This window comes from Haliotis cracherodii, unplaced genomic scaffold (genome assembly GCF_022045235.1).
Source record: "Haliotis cracherodii isolate W230 unplaced genomic scaffold, xgHalCrac1.p SCAF_5, whole genome shotgun sequence".
Classification (NCBI taxonomy): Eukaryota; Metazoa; Mollusca; class Gastropoda; order Lepetellida; family Haliotidae; genus Haliotis; species Haliotis cracherodii.
The window spans coordinates 64,712,071-64,720,508 of record NW_027266308.1 but is presented as its reverse complement, the minus strand read 5'-3'; the positions used below and the strand labels follow the sequence as shown (position 1 = coordinate 64,720,508).

At 41.6% G+C, this 8,438-nt stretch overlaps 1 protein-coding gene across 1 annotated transcript in view; it reads left to right on the top strand.

Moving 5' to 3' along the window:
- Positions 1 to 6,683: 6,683 nt before the first annotated feature.
- The window catches only part of LOC139444182 (DNA ligase 1-like), a 61,658-nt gene continuing 59,903 nt past the window's right edge, over positions 6,684 to 8,438 (top strand). The window contains exon 1 of the mRNA XM_071225081.1: positions 6,684 to 6,849. The gene's annotated coding sequence lies outside the window, so the exon portion shown is untranslated. The remainder of the gene's footprint in view (positions 6,850 to 8,438) is intronic.

Below are 8,438 nucleotides of genomic sequence, written 5' to 3'. Positions count from 1 at the left end.
TTCAAAACTTGTTGACATAATAATTATGAGATTAATGATAAACACAGAATAATAACGAGTGGTAATACTAATGATGATACTAATCCAACAAAAATAGCGATGATGATAATAATAATTATCAACATGATGATCTAATAACTTTCATGTAGCGTTGAAATCCATACAATGTGCTGACAACACTTTGTCTCGCAGGGTCGGAATATATTAGATTTAAGCTGGAGTGTATGTCAAGATTGTTGTCACAGGTGTTGGGCACTTTCTTTGCTTCATCTACTCTGAGGGTTTGTTGAGTACAGTACACTTAGGTCTCGTGGGGTTTTAGGAGCAGTGTCTGAACTAAGTGAGTGAATCCCCTTTCTCATGCTTGCTATAAGAGGCGACTTTGCTTGCCGTAAGAGGCGACTATGCTTGTGGTAAGAGGCGACTATGCTTGTAGTAAGAGGCGACGATGCTTGCCGTAAGAAGCGGCTATGCTTGTCATAGGAGGCGACTATGCTTGTGGTAAGAAGCGGCTATGCTTGTCGTAGGAGGCGGCTATGCTTGTGGTAAGAGGCGACTATGCTTGTGGAAAGAGGCGACGATGCTTGCCGTAAGAAGCGAATATGCTTGTCGTAGGAGGCGACTATGCTTGCCGTAAGAGGCGACTATCCTTGTCGTAAGAGGCGACTATGCTTACCGTAGGAGGCGTCTATGCTTGTCGTAAGAGGCGACCAACGGGATCGGGCGATCAGGCTCGCTGATTTGGTTGATGCATGTCATTGCATCCCAATTGCATAGATCGATGCTCATGATGTCAGTCTTTGGATTGTCACGTCCACACTCGATTATTCACATACCGCCGTCACGTAGCTGAATATATTTGAGTGCGCCATTCAACAACAAAAACCAAACCTATAATCTAATAAGAGTACCTGCAATTCTCTGTCTTGCCTTGTCAAATCTGAAAAAGAAATATGGTACGGCGTTAAGCAGCAAAGAAATAAAGAATCCCTTAATAGATATGTACCAAGGCATTGAACAGGTGCTAAGGACATATCGAAACTAGGTTGAATAAAACCAACCCTACACCTCTCAAACTGCCAACAAACAGACCTATGTGCTTTTCTTATTTCTATTGATATGACGACGAGTTCAAGTAAGTTGGTCAGTAGAGCTATTCAATACCAACTAAACTATACAATAATAACAACACAACTATTCCTATACCCAATTGGCAAAATGACAGGGATCCGTGTGCAGTGAAATAATAAGAGGGCATTGAAAAGTTATACCATAGATTCCTTGACTGCACTTAAGTGTAAGTTGTCATTAATCTATTGGTCAACTGGAATAAGTGAGTGAGTAGGAAGTGGGTGGGGTTTAACGCTGCTTTTAACAATATTCCAGTTATATCATGGCGTGTCAGCTTAATGTGGGAGGAAAAGTCTGAAGTGATGCAGGTCTTAGACGTTTATACCACTTTGGTTAAACCCACGAGCAGGGGTATGGTGCTGACAAACCTAGAAACATGGTCGAGGCGAACCGAGATTCGAACCCACAATCACAAACTGTTGGCGTTCCCAAGAGACGCAACTCAGCACATAGAATTGCTGCGCTTTGGGAGCATATGTAATTAAAGATGATCGAAAAGAGTTAACTGAACACACATATATGTGTAACTAAATGACACCCCGACCCCACCCAACAGATTCAATTGGGCGTAAAGGCGAAATAACGGTGCAGTTATATGAACAGATCACTGGAAATCACTGCAATCTCATTTAAATCAGATCTTAGTTCTTAGAATTCGTCAAAATATGTTTCGAAGCGTAGACGCCAGTTTGAAACTAGTGTCGTAAAGCTCGAGAAAGCTGCCTTCTGATTGGCCAATATCGATTTCTTGTCAGTCATTTTATTGGTCGGTCAAAATTCGCGAAAGGTCATTCTGACGTAACCCGTATTGGGATGTCCTCAGATCTGTGTTTAGCGGTAGCGAAAACTAAGATCTGATTTTAATGAGATTGGAAATCAGTGATGACACCAGGTGTTCGCGAAAGGGAGGTAATCACGTTAGTAAATGCTATATGCTTTTGATGACTGACTACATACACGAGACAATTCATAGAGATTAACCACACATGTATGTGAGTTATTATAACTATTAATATGATGTAACAAATGTTATATTTGGGATAACACTTTCTTAGTGAAGTACAGATTCTCGTCCCTTTCTGGGTTGTGTCCGGTCCGGGATTCGAACCCACACTGCCAGATGCCACATTGCTCATGCTGTCAATCACTGGATTGTCTGGTCCAGACTCGATTATTTACAGACCGCCGTCATGAAGCTGGAATACTGCTGAGTTCGGCGTTAAACAACAAACAAACAAACAGTTCCTGGTGCAATGTCTCGTATGGTGTCCTGGTGTTTTTGACACTTCAGAGGTAATATTCCAAACCTCGGATTACTTTCTTAAATATATCGGGTTAAATTCTTTACACGTACCTGAATTATGAAAACGATCCAAAACAAGCCATGACCTTGCTTGGAAAATTTTGAAATTGTATAGTGGAAGATCGTTGACTTAATGGGACTAGTTAGAGATTTTACGTGCGCATCATTTTGATTCCTCTTTCAGTTCTGGAGCGTCGCAAAGCTTTAACGCCGCTCTGTGAAGTATGTCAGCCATACAACGACGTGCCAGCTTAATGCGGGAAGGAAGAGAAAATTGATGTATGTCGTGCATGTTTACTACTTGGCCCACGATCATCGGATTATGGAAGCTTACGGATGTGCTGCCTCAGATCTCTGGCCCATCCATACTTTCCCGGTTTGGTTTTGCGGAGGAAACAAGAAGCACTCGTAAAATATATATAATCCGCATCGTGGTGAAATGAACACGTCTTGGTGCTATGCCTGACATCAAACACACTGTCTTTGCACTGTTCAGTAGTCAACAACAGTTACATATCTCATCCTGTTTCCTCTTAAATCGGTATATCATATGTCTTGGCATTCTGACAGTTTATTCAAAGATATTAAATCACAAACCCCTTTGAACCTCGATATGGATCCGTATTACGAATGTCCAATACATGATACAATGAAACCAATACACACGAGAATCATCAGCTCAAGCGACTTAACCATGGCTGTCATTCACAGCACAAGCATCACCGCTATCACTATGGATGTGAGTGAGTGAGTTTGGTTTTACGCCGCTTTTAGCAATATTCAAGCAATATCACGGCGGGGGACACCAGAAATGGGCTTCACACATTGTACCCATGTCGGGATTCGAACCCGGGTCTTCGGCGTGACGAGCGAACGCGTTAACCACTAGGCTACCCGACCGCCCCCTATCGCTACGGAACTCTCAAACACTTCCTTTTAGAGAGATCGATTCTACTCTATTCACATGGAAGAACTTTCATTAGATATCCGAGACATGGGAAGCCCAGTGGTCCAATGCTCTTTAATTCGCTGTAGAGAGTTGCGTCCCTTGGGCATGACAGGATCCGATGACCGTTTGTTCGATTCCCGGATTGCATAAGTTTTTATCCTTAGTATGTGAGCGCCATACCCGTGCTGGACATCTACGACCATGGTCATTTGGGCTTTTCTGCCACAGTAAGGTGACACGCCGTTATATAACTGAAATTCTGTTCAAGGCTGCATAAAACCCCACTCACTCACTAATATCCCTACAAATTTATAAATAAGATGCAAACAGCGTCAGCACACCTCCTCCCGCCGATGTTAATTGAACACTGGTTTGTCAACATACACACGTTTGCCAACAAACTTTTTATAACAGTTTTAGTTTTAAACTTTCCAAATATGTTCACCAGCAGTTTAATGTTTATGCTTAACAACTAAAAACAATGTTTTTAATGTCCCCAGGCAAATTTCTCAGGCGATTACATCGCTCCAGAGGGCCCATTTCAAAGAGGATATACTCTTTGGGCAAGCATTAGTTGCCACGTGCGTGTTAATCCGATTCAGTTTGCTTAATGTTAAAGTTATCTTGAGGACTACCAGAATTTGACTCATCTCGGGTGTTCTTGTGTGTTCGGGATTTCAAATAGAGCTGTAATTTGGGCTAATGTCTTTTGTTTTTAAAATTTGAAATTTGTATATTGTTCAATCAGTAGAATTTCAAAGAACAATTTCTGCAGCAGGCACAATGTCACTGCCAGTTCCAAAGGCCAATAATACCAATATTATTAGGATACAGTTAATTTTGAAAGACAATTTATGTTACATATCAGTAATTATTTGCCAATTTTAAAGTTTGGAACTTGCAGTTCCCATCTTCCAATGGAAACCGTGCGCCGGGTCATCATCCCACAGACCGCCTCCGTGGTCTAGTGGTAGAGCGGAAGGTCCGGAGTTCGATCCCCGGCCGCGTCATTCCAAAAGACGTTAAAAGATGGTACTTGTTGTTACCCTGTCTGGCGCTCGGCATTAAGGGGCTAAAACAAGGACTGGTCGGCTCGGAGTCATTAGACTGTGTCTGAGTGGGGTATTCATGTTAAACTGCGGCATGGTATCTCAGTGAGCTAGCACTATAAATCGGCATCAGTCCGCTCTAGTACAAGCAGCCACACACACACACACACACACACACACACACACACACACACACACACGTCCATTTCACCTCACCTCATTCCACAGAAAACCGATCGATCGTGAAATCTGTATAACAACCCTGCAGTGGGAGAAGAATTTCATTACTTGTTAAGATGTCCATATTTCGTAGACTCCAGACAGCTCTTCACTAAACCAAAATACCTCACCGGATCAAAAACCTAATGACAACTAATTCTGTCAACATAAATATAGTTGATTATTTTAACTGTTTAAGTGAAAAAGGTAAATGTGACAACGCTGAAAACACATGAAAAAACTGATTTTATTTATCCAAGCACTGCCTAACAACAAAATTTATGTGACGTCATCTTGTTTTGTTATTACAGTAGTATACAGTAGTGTTCACATGTTTGTTTGTTGAATTCAGGAATATTCCAGCTTTATGAAGTCGGTCTGTAAATAATCGAGTCACGACCAGACAATCCAGTGATTGACATCATGAGCATCGATCTACGCAATTGGGTATACGTCAGTGAGCCTGACCACCCGATCCGCTTCTTATGACAAGCATAGTTGCCTCTTATGGCCACAATGGGTTGCCGGGGGCCTATTCTACCCGAATCTTCACGAATCTGTTCACATGTGTGTCAGTTTGAAGTTATTATGTAAGTATTATGAACCTATGTATAAAAGTGACAATTGTAAAATTTCCTTTCCAAAAAGAGTCAATGATTTTAAGAAGATATTCAATTCATGGTCGGTGAGTGAGTGGGCTGGGTTTTACGCCGTTTTTAACAGTATTCCAGTTATATCACGGCGTGTCAGCTTGATGTAGTAGGAAGGCCCGAGGTAAATGCAGGTCTCAGACGTTTACCACTTCGGTGAACCCACGAGCACGGGTATGGCGCTGACAAACCTAGAAAGATATTCGGGACGAAACTCTGCACGGCGAATCGCGGCGTCCTAGACGACTGGGCCGCCCGTGCCCAAATCATGGATTCCTATTGTCGTCTGCTGGTAGATTCTTGCTCCCATTGCAATCTCATTGAATTTCTTTGCTCGCTTTCAAATCAGAGAGAAAATATCCATGTCTGAAGTCGCAATTTCATCTGGACATTTCTAAATCTCCCATTCACAGACATCCTAAAATATGTTACTCATTTCACCGGATCCTGTTACCCCGGAAACACCGTCCTTCGGTCGATTACTTGTGGGTATACTTCCATATGTAAACAGTGACATGACGCGATGTGCCGGGATTCGTTAACCAGAACGTTCGTTAACCCGGACGATTTCAATGAGAACGCCAAAGTCCGGATGAACGGGGTTACACTGTAAAAGTAGTTAGAGGTCAAATAAACTCAGCGTGTGAGCATTACGAAACTGCCGGACAAAACAAAATATACACATGAAAAAAGATTCGATTGACCACGGACCTATATAACCGTATATAAGTCCGTGGATTGACCAACATATTACAAACATTTATAAAGGGGGTCTAGTCAGAAAGAAGTCGCCGAAACACTGCAAACTGTTCCGTAAACAATACATCACCATCGAATAACCATTTCTTGCTTGGTTCATCTTACCCAGTATATATTCTTTTGCTCGGCAGTTTACATGGCATATCGAAATTTTACAGACAACTTTCGGGCAATGTTCACTTGCTTGATAACGTGTTAGAACCTACACCGAAACGTCGCTACTAATTGTAAAAAAGAAGTTGTTCATCCATAAATCTTATCCATACGTATATAGTCCAACTGCATCAATGTCGGTTCAGCCCCCACCAACGCCGATCTCAGTCGGCCATGATGAAACACGTGTTGCCCTTGAAAGCACCGGAGTCGCGCCTTTCATTATTCAACACATTGTGTCTGCCGTGTCGGATCTCTTTGATCCATACCTTACCTGAATGCTCACAGGTAACACCAGAACATGGTGCATGTGACGTCACGGCTGCCTAGTGATGCGCGAACAAATCTATTTGCTTCCCGACAATTTGTTTGAATGCTGAAAGGTAATTAAGTGTTGCGAGCGCCCAGCCACACAGCGCATCAAACAGCCGCTATCAGTAGAGCTATTTATAGAAGCGTAGTAATTATTGAATATGCAGCGTCACCAAAACAAACCGTCAAACACCATGTCATCGAGAAGTGATAGCGATTGATACTATCAGGAGTAAACTTGATACCAACAAACAGAGTCATCAAGACGCCATATCCCACAGTGACAGTGTCAACAAACAGAGGCTACATCCACACCGACTACGGGTGAGTTTACTGTGTAGATAATGTTGCTAGCAGTGTAAAAGGCCTCATTGTCAATGGTCTCTACTGTATTCTGTAAGGTTGGATGTAAAACATGGCTACGGTATTTAAGTACTTGTTTCGAAACAGTTCAACGGTCATTCCCAGTACAATGATGTAGGTTATTGCGATATAGAAGGTAGTAATAGTGGTGTGATCCGTATTAAGAGTATTACACGCCAAGTTGAAATAGATATTCGCTATATTTGTGATTTGAACACGAAGAGATTATTATACGAGCATGCGTGTCATACTGGTTTCACGAAACGAGTGTCAGAATTCTTGTATTTCCCGAGTGAGAGCATGAATTCTCACACGAGTTTCATAAAATCAGTATGACACACGTGTGAGTGTAATAATTTCTTTATTACCCACTATTTTTTAATCCTTTTGAGCTGCTAAACACAATCCTAAACATGTTAAGACCAAAACATGTCAATATTATAGGTTTGTGTTTAGGATCTAAACGTGTTTAGGGTGTTCATAAAAACAGTTACAGTGCAGACTCCATTATACACAGACCGCCGTCAAATAGCTTGAACATTGCGGAGTCCGGCGTTAACAACAAACAAACAAGTCACGTCATCCCCGCTTTCTGTGACCATGCTCTGCATCCCATTCCTCTGTATCTGATACTATCATAAAGCAGGACGTGGCCTATATGAGCCAACAATGAAACCTTTATATTTATCGCAACACCACATTTTAGATGATATCCTGGAATATAAATAGTTACATCCATCACATCTACATCCTGTTGCCAGACACTTGGACACTGTGTAGATGCAGGCGTGAGTTAATCCTGCAGTGGAAGCAGGCGCGGTTTAAGCTACAATGCAGGGGTTAATATGCGAAGACAGCCGAAGCCCCTGGCGACCGTGTTAATTTTCTGACGCACATTTAGAATTGCGATCGCGCGGCACTGGGTCTACCTCAGACCTACATCCAGACTCTGAAATGAGCAGGAAAAACAGTTGTTAAATTGTCTTAATGAAATGAAATAAAAATTAGCCGAGAGACTTCATTTTCAGTAAACGAAATTGCAGTGATCTAGACTTGCCAACTGTTATAGACTTGCACGGGCTATATTTGTTTCAGGGTCTGTACGGATGGAGTCTACCTCTAAACTGCAATTTCGCACTGATGTGGAATAATATCTCATTGCTGAGAATGTAACATTTGTTGCAAATATAAGACTGGTTTGAAAGATAAGCATACAGTGTTAATAGTTGCCCGCGATTTTTTACGTAGAAGAGCATCATATTTTGCCACTTTAAATCGTACACTGATAAAAATACTGCGTGACGATTTGTTTTGTTTTGCAGCTTTAAACCGTGAGCGAACAAAATACTGCCTTATATCTGAGCGACATAATCGTATACAAACTGGATTGATATGGCTATGAATATTATGAAACACATACTCGGTGCAAAAAATAACCTACTATATACGACGAAAACACACTTTATTAAGATTTCAAAACATACTTGAAATAACGCAGTAAATGGTGATACAGTGACTTGGCTAAAATAGGGATCTACTTTATTTTCGTG